The sequence below is a fragment of the Melospiza melodia genome, chromosome 25 (genome assembly GCF_035770615.1).
Source record: "Melospiza melodia melodia isolate bMelMel2 chromosome 25, bMelMel2.pri, whole genome shotgun sequence".
In the NCBI taxonomy this organism is placed as follows: Eukaryota; Metazoa; Chordata; class Aves; order Passeriformes; family Passerellidae; genus Melospiza; species Melospiza melodia.
In genome coordinates this window covers 6745390-6758534 of record NC_086218.1, presented here as the reverse complement: position 1 = coordinate 6758534, position 13145 = coordinate 6745390, and the positions used below count along the sequence as shown (strand labels likewise).

Genomic DNA, 13145 nt, shown 5'->3' with positions numbered 1-13145 from the left:
CAACCCTTGGGACACCCATTTACCTGGGACCCCATCCCTGGGCACCCCATTCTCCTGCACACTCATCCCTGGCTCCCTACACAGCCTTAGACTCCAAATTGTGGAAACACTATGTCCCCACCATGTCCCACCATCCCCCACCATGTCCCCAGACTATGCAGCCTTGTCCCCAGCCTGTCCCCAGCTTGTAGCCACCCTGCCCCCACCAAGGGCCACCTACACGTGGGGACAGACGTGACCTCGCTTCCTTCCCCTTCATCCGAAGAGCCACCAGCCAGGGGAGCGTTGGCCACAGCAGCGAGTGACAGCCAGTGCACATGGCTGGGGACACCGGAATGGCCAAGAAGGTGGCACTGCTCCTGTGGGGTGAGTGCCCCGGGCACTGGCCTGACCCCCGTGGGATGGGCTGTGGTGAGGCAGAGAGCGGTGGGGAGGGGGCACAGGGGGGCTGTGCGGTCCCCTGAGGTCCCCAATGGCAGCAGAGGCAGAGCAGGGCATGGAGCTCAGTGTGAGCAGAGATTTAGGGTGGCTTTAGGGACAGAAATAGGGGAACTGGGATGTGGAGACAGGAAGAGGGGGATAGAGATGTGGGGACAAGTATGTGGCAGAAGAAGCCTTGGGGCTTGGGGACTGTGGGGATAGGGACAGGGGAACAGGGATACTGGGACATAGAATGGGGCCATATAACAATGCAGATGTCACCTGGCCATGGGGAAAGGTGCCATTGGAATGGGATCATGGGCACAGGACCATAGGACTTGGCCGTGGGGACAGGTGCTGTAGGGCTGGTGGAGGTGGGCAGTGCAAACGTAGGGTGTCCACAATGTCCCCATGACCCTCACCAGCCATGTCCCTTCTCCCTTCCAGCCCAGATCCTCAGCCTCGCTGGTGAGTCCTCACGGGATGCCAGGTCCCCACCCTGCTGTCCTGAACCCTTCAACAGCCCTGGCAGGCTGGTGTCCCCTGTCACTCACAGGTGCCCAGACCACCCAGCTCCTGGTGGAGCCCCCCTGGAGGCCGGCGGTGCTGTGGGACCAGGTGACACTGACCTGCCAGGGCTCGGGGACTGCTGGTGCCACCACCTGGTACAAGGATGGGCAGCGCTGGGGGCAGGAGGGAGGCAACAACTTCACTGTCACTGAGAATGGCACCTATACGTGTGAGAGACCTGGAAGTGGGTGCAGCCCACCCGTGATTGTCTCAGACGGTGAGGGTTGTTTGTGTCCTCAGCTTGGCACCCACGGGAACCCCGGGGATGCTGGATGGGCTCTATTCCATGGGTCACCCTCTGGTGTGACCAGAGCCTGTCCCCTATAGAGGGGGACATCCCAGAGCATCCCACTATGGGGGGACACTCGTGTTGAAATTGGGGAAACCTGGTGTGCTGGCTTTGATCCAATATGGGGGTCCTGATGATATCAGGACCCTCCAAACCCCTGTGATGCGACAGCACCCCTCTGCCCCCCAGACCAGGTGGTGCTGCAGGTGCCAGCGCGGACACTGCTGGAGGGAGAAACATTGACACTGCGTTGCCGGTACAGGCAGGAGAAGTCGGCCACTCCGGTGTTCTACCACGAGGAGACGGAACTGAGAGTGCTCCACAATGGGACCGAGCTGTCCCTGTCCCCTCTGCAGCGGAACCACAGTGGCCGCTACCACTGCAAGGCCTGGGTGAACAATGGGGTATCACAGGGATGGCAGGAGTCAGTGCCTGTGACAGTGACAGTGCATGGTGAGCACCTCACAGCGGCCACCCCGACAGCCCCATAGCACCTCGCCAGGGACTCGGGGTCACCGTTCCCAAAGCCCCCCATTTCCTGCCCTGAGCTTGTCCGGGGACCAGTGCTGGAGGGTCCCCCCGAGCCCACCCAGGGGTCCCCCCTCACTCTCAGCTGCCTCAGCACCCTGAGCCCCCTGCAGCCCCGAGCCCCCCTCCTGCACGTGTTCTACTGGGATGGGCAGGTCGTGGGGGGCCTGCAGGGGTCCCCGCAGCTGCTGGTGCCCGTTGTGGGGGTCTCCCTCTCAGGGAATTACAGCTGCCAGGTGCGCTCCCAGGGGGGAACCGTGCGGAAAAGCAGCGCCCAGCTCCGCATCATGGTCCGCAGTGAGTGGGGGGATGGGCACGGGGAGCCCTCACAGCCTCCTCTAGTCTCCTTTCCTGGGCATCTCCATGTCCCTCAGACACCATGCTTGTGTCCTCCGCCTCTGCTCTGTGTCCCCTCACCCCTCTGTGGTGTGACCCCGTCCAAAACATCCCCCATCACACCCACCCCCCTTGTCCCTACCCACCCACATCAGCTGCCAGCCCCTCCCTGTGCTCTCAGCCCAGTCTCTGTCCCCACAGTGCCCGTGGCCAATGCCACCATCACCCTTGGCAGCCTATCACACCAGGTGTGTGCAGGTGACCCCGTGACCCTGCGCTGCTTGGTGCAGGTGGGCTCAGGCCCTGTCGCCTTCACCTGGCTGCACAATGGGCAGCAGGTGGCCCGGGGTCCCCTCCTGGAGCTCAGGGCAGTCGATGTGGGACATTCGGGCACCTACCAGTGCATGGCCACCAACCAGCTGGGACAGGACGGGCACCATGTGTTCCGGGCACTCAGCCCAGAGTTGGCCCTGTTGGTGACACCGTGGGGACATAGGGACAAAGGTAAGGTCACACAGGGTCATTCGGGGTCGAAGGATCCTTGAGGTTCTGGGTGACCCTGATGTGTCCCCCTCTGTTTCTTGCAGTGGCCGCAGGGGTCAGTTGGGCCCTTTTCTTCCTGCTGCTGCTCGTGGGTGTCATTTTGGCCTGGCACCGGTGGCACCATGTGGGTGGGTGACAATGGGGGGACAGGGGGTCCTAGGGAGCTGTAGAGGGCCCCAGAGTGTGGGCATGATAGGGCAGCACCCATAGCCCCAGAACTCACCTTGCCTGGGGGTCCTGTAGGGTTTGGGGAGGTGCTGGAGGGTCCTGCAAGAATGTTGGGGGTTCTTTCAGGGGCCCTGGCAGTGTTTGGCGCATGTCTGTCCCTGCTGGGCTTTGAATTCTTTAGGCTGAGTTGGCCCAGGGCACTGGGGAGGCTCATAAACTGGGGGGCTTTAGAAATGCTTGGGGGTCGTGAGAGGAATTGCGGGTCCTGTGGGGGTTCAGGAATCCTGAGAGGGGGCAGGGCCCTGGGACCCCACAGTCACCATTACCCTCTTTCCTTTGCAGCTGCCAGGAAGCAGCAGAAAAGGTGAGTGGGGTCTTCAACCATGAGTCCCCTTTTTCCCGCATGTCCCAAGTCTCCATCACCTCCCACACATTGTCTTTTTCCTCACAGCACCCCCCCTGATCCCCTGGCCCTCCCAGAGGAGGGAGAGGTTGTGTACACCCACATTGTGAGCACCAAACATGTGCAGTGTGAGTACTGTGGATTGGGGGGACAGTGACAGTGGTGACACCCTTTCCCCTTTGGTCCCCCCAACCGTTCTGTCCTGCAGGGCCCTCAGGCATCACCGACCACCAGTAACCCTGAGTGGCCTACGTGGAGCTGCGGGGATCACAAGGGCGACCAAGAAATCCCAGTGACATCATTGAGGTTGTGCTGTGACACTGGGGGCAACTGGGGGGCACTGGGGGTCCCCACCCATGGGCACCCACTCGTGTGTGTGCTGCCACTAAAAACTGCCCCTCCCTGTGGAGGCACAAAGATCCCAAAGGGCTGAGAGAAGAACAATTTCCTGAAACAGCAAAGAGAGAGAATAAAACCAAAAGCTACAGCAACAATGTTAAGATTCCAAATTTTCATAAAAAGATCAATTTCCTTAGGAAGTCCCCAAAAGGACCAAACTGTGAAAACTCTCCCCTTCACAATTCCTCCACCAGAGGATCCTGCAACTTGCAACTTCCTTGCTCTGATGGCCAAAGTGGCCTTCAGGAGGCTCTGGATTCTCATGTGCCCTGTCCCAAACTCCTCCTCTGCCTTGTTGCACCCATGAGGATGTCACAAAGCCCTGTGGGGGTTCCAGAGCCTCCCCCTTCTTCAGAGCAGGTCAGGATCCGGCCATGGCACAGGGTGGGATGTCAGAGACAAGAAAAGTTTGATGTCTGGAGACATTGTGGAACAGCTGTGTGTGGCAGGGATGGGTCAGACTTTGCTTTTAGTGAGATAGGGCCCCGTCTGTCCATCAGTCTGTCAGCCGTGGCACACTGGGGACAGTGTGAGGCTCTGCCAAAGCCAGCTCCTGAGTGGCCGGGTGACCAGAAGTGCCTGGAGAGAGGGCCCTTGGTGCCCCAACTGGCTTACAACGCAGAGCATGAGGTTGCCAAATCCCAGACCCTGTCTTTCTTGGAATGTCTGTCTCATCCCCGGAGTTGACAACTCATTTAAATGAGAAATGTCTGCCAAAGAAAGTGGGAACTGTCCTGGAATAAAAAGAAGACCCATGCTAAAACTTTTATTGATTACAAAAATGATGGGGCTTCCAGGCCAAATTGTAGAAAAAGGAATAACAGCTCTTTACTGGGAAATTTATAAACCAGAACAGAACAAAAACCACAAACCCAGAACTTTCCCTCCCGCTCAGCGCTGTTGGTTTTTGTGGCAGTTATAACCGCGGCCAGCAGGGGGCGCTGCAGGCAGCACTTCCGGCCAGCAGGGGGCGCCCCGGTCCAGCTCCATCCCCTCAGGGGCCATGGTGGCCTCGGACGGGAGGGAGGAGGGGAAATCGCTCCTTTTGAAAACTCACGGCCACCAATCGGTCCCGGCACCACCACCGGCAGCGGGCAGAAACCGCCAAGGCAACAGGTTGGATCCCTGTGCCCACGGGCAGTGTAACAGTGTCCTGGGGCAGGCACACACCCTGCACAACACCCACAACCACTCTCTATGATCCTGAATGGAAGGAAGGCAGCACCTGACCCCAGGCAGGTCTCAGGTCCACAGCAGCACCTCTGATGGATTTACACCACAATTCCTGCAAACCCTCAGCCTTTCACTCAGGTGAGGAGGGCACGGATGGAGCAGCTTTGGGACCACCTGGAATCCAGACAGGGTCACTCCCCACAGCCCCACCATTGCTGTGGGTGAGCCCCTGTTCGATATTTCCACACTGTTCCCTCATGTCTAGCAGCCATGGTCAGAACCCAAAAATTCTTCTCAGGCTGTTACAAAGGGCTGCAGTTTTGAGACAGGAAGGATAATAGACCTGATCAGGTTTTTGAACAGATTGTTGTTGCCTTTGAAGGGTATTTGGGGCTCTCTCAGAACCTTGGGCAAAGGGAGAAAATGATCAATTGCTGCATTTCTGGACTGCTTCTCCTGCAGGTGCCCCTGCAGGGGCGGTTTCCAGCCAGGCCTGCTCTGAAAACCATCAGAGGCCCTCGCAGAACTGCTGCTTGGGCTCCCTTTGGGTTTTGTGTTTCTTGCAGGGTTGAGCAAACCACAGACAGGCCTTTTTTCCCCCACAGAATTCTCACCTCTGCAGCAGCTCCACAGATTCAGAGCCCCTTGAAATCTGTCTGTGGTGACGCCCTGACTGCCGGCAACTTGTGGAGGCTGTGCTGGGCCACGAGTCTCCCAAAAATCTGAGGCACCCAGGGAAGGACCCTGAGACCCATGGGTCCACCCAGCCACTGCCCATCCCTGGGACTTCCATTCCCTTGGAAATCAAATCATGGGTGTCCCATTCCTATATGTTCTGCATTGCATGGGACCTCTACCCCATTCCCCAGGATCTCTATGGCCCAGTATCCCATTCAAAAAGAACCCTCTCCTATTAATTTCATCCCCTGAAATCCTCCTTTCCCCAGGACCTTGATTCTCCAAGGACCCCAGTTCCTACGGGACCCCACATTCCCTCACCATCCCAATTGCATGAACCCCAAATCCCTGGAGCCCACATTCCCCTGGGACTCCCATCTCTGAGTCCTCCCAGCCCTGGGTACCCCCATTCCCATGGCACTCCCTGTCCCTGGTGATTCCCCCTCTTCAGGATCCCCATTCCCAGGGCCCCCATCCCTGGGACCCCCCATTCCCCTGGACACCCAGCCCTGGCTCCCAAAACTCTCTGAGCCCCCCACTCCTGAGAACCCCATGTCCCATTGTGTCACATCCAACCTTGTCCCCATCCTGTTCCCGCCCTGCCCACAGACTGTGCCCAGCTTGTGGCCACCCTGCCCCCAACACAGGCCACCTACACATGAGGATGAGACCTGACCTTGCTTCCTTCCCCTTTGGCCAAAGAGCCACCACCCAGGGGACAGCCACCCCCAGCAGCAAGTCACAGCCAGTGCACATGGCTGGGGACACAGGGATGGCCGGGAAGGTGGCACTGCTCCTCTGGGGTGAGTGCCCCAGGGTCTGACACCCTGGGGATGGGGAGGAGAGGGGGCACAGGGAGGCTGTGGGGTCCCCTGAGGTCCCCAATACCAGCAGAGCAAGTTCATGGTACCCAGAGTGGACCTTGGTGGGGCTGGGGACATAGGGTGGCTTTGGGGACAGGAAGAGGGGGCAGGAATTTGGGGATGGGGATGTGGGGACAGGAATTTGGGGACTAGCACTTTTGGGCTTAGGGAGCTGTGGGCATAGGGACAAGGGAATTGGGATGCAGGGACAGAACGGGACAAGAACGGTGAAGATGTGGCCATAGAGATGGGATCATGAGCTGGTGGGGGTGACCTGGGCCAGCATGGGCTGTGTCCGTGGTGTCCTCGTGCCCGGGGTATCCACACACAGGGTTCCCAAAGTGTCTGTGGCACAGGGATGTGGTGCACGTGTGGCTGTGACACAAACATGTCCCCCTGCCTCTCAAAATGTTTTGGGGTCCACTCACACACATTTTCCCATAAGAACTGCTGTGCCCACGGGGACAGTTTGGGGACAGCCCCCACCCCCTGTGCCCCATGTGTCTCTATCCCCACGGAGGTACCCCCACTGATCACTGTCCCTTCTCCCTTCCAGCCCAGACCCTTGGCCTCGCTGGTGAGTCCTCAGGGGATGCCATGTCCCCACCTCGCTGTCCCCAGCCCCACTCTGGTCCTGGTAGTCCCCAGCGTGGGGCTGGGGACAGCAAGGTGGGACATGGCAGTTTTCCCCTGTCACCAACAGGTTCCCAGATCACCCAGCTCCTGGTGGAGCCCCCCTGGAGGCCGGCGGTTCTGTGGGACCGGGTGACACTGACCTGCCAGTGCTCGGGGCCACCAGTGCCACCACCTGGTACAAGGACGGGCAGCACTGGGGGCAGGGACATGACAAGGTCACTGTCACCGAGAGTGGCATGTACAAGTATGACAGACCTGGCACAGGGCACAGCTCCCCCGTGAGCATTTTATATGTTGAGAGGATGTTTGGGTGTCTCCAACCTGGAAACGGTGGGGACCCTGAGGGTTCTAGGTGGGCTCCTCTGCATGGGTCACCTCCTGTGTGACCAGAGCCCATCCACTGCTCTGGGGACAGCCCAGAGCATCCCAGTGGGGGGGGATCCCCTTGTTGGATTTGGGGATCCCTGGTGCTCTGGGTGTGACCCAATGGGGAGTCCTGGTGCCATCAGGTGTGTCATCCCTCTGTCCCCCAGACTCGCTGGTACTGCAGGTGCTGTTGGAGGCGCTGCTGGAGGGGGACATGGTGACACTGCACTGCCGGTGTTGGCAGAACCGCACGGTCAAATTGATGTCTTCTACCACGAGGGGAAGAAACTGGAAGGGGCTCGGCGATGGGACCAAGCTGTCTCTGTCACGTTTGCAGCTGAACCACAATGGCCACTATCGCTGCAGGGGCTGGGTGAGGTCCTGGTTCTGGGAGGTTCAGTGCCGGTGACAGTGACAATGCAGGGTGAGCATCCCAGAGCATCTCAGTGTGGAGGACTCGTGTTGGAATTGGGGATCTCTGGTGTGCTGCATGTGACCCAATGCGGGGATCCCCATGAAAATGGGATCCCCAGTGTGACAGGACACCCATGTCCCACAGTCTGGTTGGTGCTGCAGGTGTTGTCGTGGGAGCTGCTGGAGGGGGACACGGTGACACTGTGCTGCCAGCGCTGGCAGGACATGTTGGTCACTGGAATGCGATTCTACAGTGGGAACAAGGAGGTGGGGAGGTCCCTCAATGGGAATGAGCTGTCACTATGCCACCTGCAGCTGCACCACAGCGGTGCTACAGCTTTAGGGGGCTTGGTGGACTCTGAAATGTCACCATGGGCACAGTCGGCACCAGTGACAGTGACAGTGCATGGTGAGCACCCCCACGGCTGGAACTCCAAACTCCTGACAACCCCAAAAGCCACTTCCCAGCAGATTCAAAGTCAGAGTCCTCACCTCCCCTCTCCTTCCCAGAGCTCTTCTCATTGCCGGTGCTGGAGGGTCCCTCTGAGCCCACCAATGGGTCCCCCCTGACTCTCAGCTGCCTCAGCAGCCCCAGCCAACTGTGGCCCCGAGCCCCCCTCCTGCACATGTTCCACCAGGACGGGCAGGTGGTGGGGGTACCGCAGGGGTCCCCGCATCTGCTGGTGCCCGCCGTGGGGGTCTCCCACTCAGGGAATTACAGCTGCCAGGTGCGCTCCGAGGGGGGGGCCGTGTGGAAGAGCAGCGCCCGGCTCTGTGTCACGGTGTGCAGTGAGAGCAGGGATGGGCACGGGGAGCTCCGACAAGCACGCTGGATCCCCTGCTTGGGCACCTCCATGTCCCCCTGACACTTTTTGGGGTCCCTCCACCTCTGCCCTGTGTCCCCTCACCCCATCCCCAACATCCCCCATCACACCCATCCCCCCCACCCCTATCCCCCCACACCGGCTGCCAGCCCCTTCCTGTGGCATCAGCCCTGTCTCTGTCCCCACAGTGCCCGTGGCCAATACCATCATCGCACCCATACCCCTGGCACACCAGGTGCATGCAGGTGACAACGTGACCCTGCACTGCTCAGTGCAGGTGGGCTCAGCCCGTGTCACCTTCACCTGGCTGCACAACGGGCAGGATGTGGCCCAGGGTCCCCTCCTGGAGCTCAGGGACATCAATGTGGGACATTTGGGCACTTACCAGTGCATGGCCACCAACCAGCTGGGACAGGATGGGCACCGCGTGTTCCGGGCACTCAGTGATGAGCAGGCCCTAGAGGTGACACGTGGGTCACCCTGGGTCACAGGTGGGGTCACACAAGGTTGCTAGGGTGTTCAGGGCCCCTGTAGTTCAGGGTGACCACAGTGTGTCCCCCTCTGTCCCCAGCAGTGGCTGTGAATGTCAGCAGGACCCTCCTGTTCCTGCTCCTGCTCCTGGCTGTCATCGGGGGCTGTCACTGGTGGCACCACTAGGGTGGGTGATAATGGGGGTGATGGGGGCCCTGGAGTGATGAGGAGCTCCAAGAGTGGGGGCAGAAATCAGCAGCACCCAGGGCCCCTGAGCTGGGGGACACTGAGCCTGCAGTGACCTTGGCTGGGGGTCCTGGGGAATTTGGGGCTATTTGGAGAGTCTTGGTTGGGCTCCAGGGCCATCCCTGGCTGGGCTTTGAGGAAATTGTGGTGCACTGGGAGATCCTGGAGGGTTTGAGAAGCTCCTGTAGGGCTGTGCAGGAAAGTTGGAGGATCTTTTGGGATCCTGGGGGAGTTTGGGGATGCCCCTCCCTGCCAGGCTTGGGGTTCTGGGGACAAAGAGGGTTGGGTGAACCAGGGGGTTGGGGCCCTGCGGTTGGTGCAGAAGTTCCGGGGGCTTGAGGACCGTGCTGTGACACTGAGGGCACTGGGGGGAACTGGAGGGTACTGGGGGGCACTGGGGGCATCGATTCCCCTCAGGGGTCTCTTCTTCCTTTTCACTGCACCCCATGGAGCTCCTCATTCCCCCTCCCAGTTTTGAACGAGCACACAACATTTTTCCGTCTTATTGTACTCAAAATTTTTTGGTCAAACTGTGTGAGAAACAAGGCTCAATCTGTAAATTTCTTAAATGTTTAATAAGGGATAAAAGGGTCAGTAAACAGCGTGCTGGGTGCTTGGCAGCTGCCAGAGGCACAGGGATAACTACAGCAATTCTTCTTACATACCTTTTCATTGTATTGGTGAAATACATACTCAGGAGTGTTATACATATTCAAACATACTTTCCAGTTCACATGTTCTGGGAATTCTTATGCTTGGTTTGATCTTTGATTCATTTTCATGAAGTACATGCCTAAGTGCAGATTAAATTTATATATTTCATGTCCTCACAAGGCTCCCCTGTTCTGTGGTTTGACAGTTCTTGATAGCCCAAGAGTCAGTGGTAAGTTCCTCTTTGCATTCTCTTTTTGGATTTTTATTTATTTGCTACTTTTCAATGTGTTCTTCTCATACAAACGAGATACTCCACCAGTACCTTAAATGAACAATATCTATTTCAAAAATTATCTGAGTTATTCTCACCGTTGTCACTTAGTTACACAAAAAAAGGCATTACTACTTATGCAACAGTTAATGTTGCAATGCACATTGTCTCTATCTTGATATTTTGGGAGAGCCTAAACTATAATGTATTTATCACACTAAAATATATGTTCTACACAGGGATTAGGGTAAACAGGCTGACAAATTGTCAAATCAAAAGCAGTGAAAAACTGATTACAATCTGTATTATATCAAAATAATTTGGAAAAACCAATAGAATAGGGAAAGCCAATGACTACATTGTTATTCACAACAGGCAGAAGGTGTATTGAAGGGTTTATCTGACTTCTCCTTATCCTGCTCTGATTTTGTCAGCAATAAATTCAATTCATATCTCTAATTCTGCGCAGTTTTACCTGTGACAGGATTTGATGAGTGATCTCTCCTGGTCCTTGTCTCAACCCAGGAACCCTTTGCTCAATTTTCTCCCCCCATCCAGGTGTGGAGGGCAGTGAGAGAGCGGCTGTGGTGGGTGCAGGGCATCCGGCCACTGTCCATTGACAGCAAGGCAGGGAGGAGGAGGAGGGTCCAGGTCAGGATGTTGAGCAGATTGCTGTGGGATTTGCAGTTGTTTTGTGGTTCTCTTAGTCCCTTTTCAAGAGGAGCAAATGATCAATTGCTGTATTTCCAGACTGGTTCCCTCACAGCTGCACCTGCAGGGGGGCGTTTTCAGCCAGCCCTGCTCTGAAAACCATCAAAGGCCCTCACAGAGCCACTGCTTGGGCTCCCTTTGGGTTTTCTGCTTCTTGCAGGGCTGAGGAAACCAGAGCCAGGCCTTTTTGCCCCACAGAATTCTCACCTCTGTAGCAGCTCCACACACCCAGACCCCTTAGGTATCTGTCGGGGGTGACCCCCAGGCAATGAGCACCTTGTGTGGGCTGTGCTGGGCCCTGGGTCACCCCAAAATCTAAGGCAGTCTGGGATGAAGCTCGGACCTATGGGCCCATCCAACCACTGCTCATCCCTGGCACCACCATTCTCCTTGAAATCAAATCATGACTACTCCATTTCTTCTGTCCCCACCCTCTCTTAAACCCATATCCCAGTAGAGATATTCCCCAGGAACTCCATGGCCCAGGAGCCCTCATTCCCAAGGAACCCTCTCCTACTCATTCCATCCCCTGAAATCCTCCTTTCCCCAGGACCTTGATTGTCTCCGGAACCTCCCATTCCCACGGGAACTCCCATTCCCCCAGCATCCCCATCCCATGACCCCAAATCCCTGGAGCCCACGTCCCCCTGGGACTCCCATCCCTGAGTCCCCTCAGCCATGGCAACCCCATCCCCAGTGAGTCCTCCTCCTCAGCTCCCCCATTTCCAAGGACCACAATTCCTTAGGGACTGTCCATTCCCCTGGACACCCATTTCTGGGACCCCAAACCCCCTGAGCCCCACACTCCTGGGAACTCCATGTCCCACTGTGTCACCTCCAGGTTTGTCCCCATCCTCTCCCCTCCCTGCCCACAGCCTGTGCTCAGCTTGTGGCCACCCTGCCCCCACCAAGGGCCACCTACGCATGACATGACCTCGCTTCCTTCCGCTTTGGCCAAAGAGCCACCACCCAGGGGACAGCCACTCCCGGCAGTATGTGACAGCCAGTCCACATGGCTGGGGACACCCGGATGGCTGGGAAGGTGGCACTGCTCCTGTGGGGTGAGTGCCCTGGGCACAGACATGACACCCCAGGGGTGGGGAGGAGAGGGGGCACAGAGTGGCTTAGGGGACCCCTGAGGTCCCCAATGCCAGCAGTGCCAGTCCATGTTACCCACAGTGGACCTGAGTGGGAACAGGGATGGAGGGTGGCTTTGGAGACAGGAACAGGGAGGCAGGAATTTGGGGATGGGGATGTGGGGACAAGAATGTGGGGACTGGCACCTTTGGGCTCAGGTGGCTCGGCGGATAGGGAGAAGTGAATGGGAATGCACGGACTTGAGGGGACAAAAACAGTGAGGATGTGGCCATGGGGATGGGATCATGGGGATGGGATCATGAGCTGGTGGGGGTGACCTGGGCCAGCATGGGCTGTGTCCGTGGTGTCCTCATGCCCGGGGTGTCCACAGTGTCCCCATGTTCTGCCTCAGCCCAGAGTGGCCTCAGTGTCCCTGCTCCCAAGGTGCCTGTACCACATGGACATGCACGGGTGGCTGTGAAGCAGACATGTCCCCTTGCCTCACTAACTCTTTAGGAGAGCACCACCATGCACTTTCCAACAAGAACCTCTTTCTTCACGGGGACAGTTTGGGGACTGTCCTCACACCCTGTACCCCTGTGCTGCTGTCTCCCTGGTTCCACCCTCACCCAGCCCTGACCCTTCTCCCTTCCAGCCCAGACCCTCAGCCTCACTGGTGAGTTTTCGGGGAATGCCTGGCCCACCCCGCTGTCCCCAGCCCCACACTGGCCCTGGCAGGCTGGTGTCCCCTGTCACCCACAGGCACCCAGACCACCCAGCTCCTGGTGGAGCCCCCCTGGATGCCAGCGGTGCTGTGGGACTGGGTGACACTGACCTGCCAGGGCTTGGGGAGCGCCGGTGCCACCACCTGGTACAAGGTACAGGCAGCATTTATGGCAGGGACACAACACTGTCCGTGTCACCTAGAGTGTCAACTACAAGTTTGACAGACCCAGCAGTGGGCTCAGCCTCCCCGTGAGAGTCTCAAACAATGAGGGGATGTTTGGGTGTCCCCAGGCTGGCACACGCAAGGACCCCAAGGGCTCTGAGTGGGCTTCGCTCCATGGGTCATCTCATGTGTCACCAGATCCTGTCCCCTGGTCTG

At 58.0% G+C, this 13145-nt stretch overlaps 1 pseudogene; it reads left to right on the top strand.

The window, feature by feature from the left end:
* Positions 1-335: 335 nt before the first annotated feature.
* LOC134429067 (Fc receptor-like protein 4) overlaps positions 336-13145 on the top strand; it is an 85726-nt pseudogene continuing 72916 nt past the window's right edge.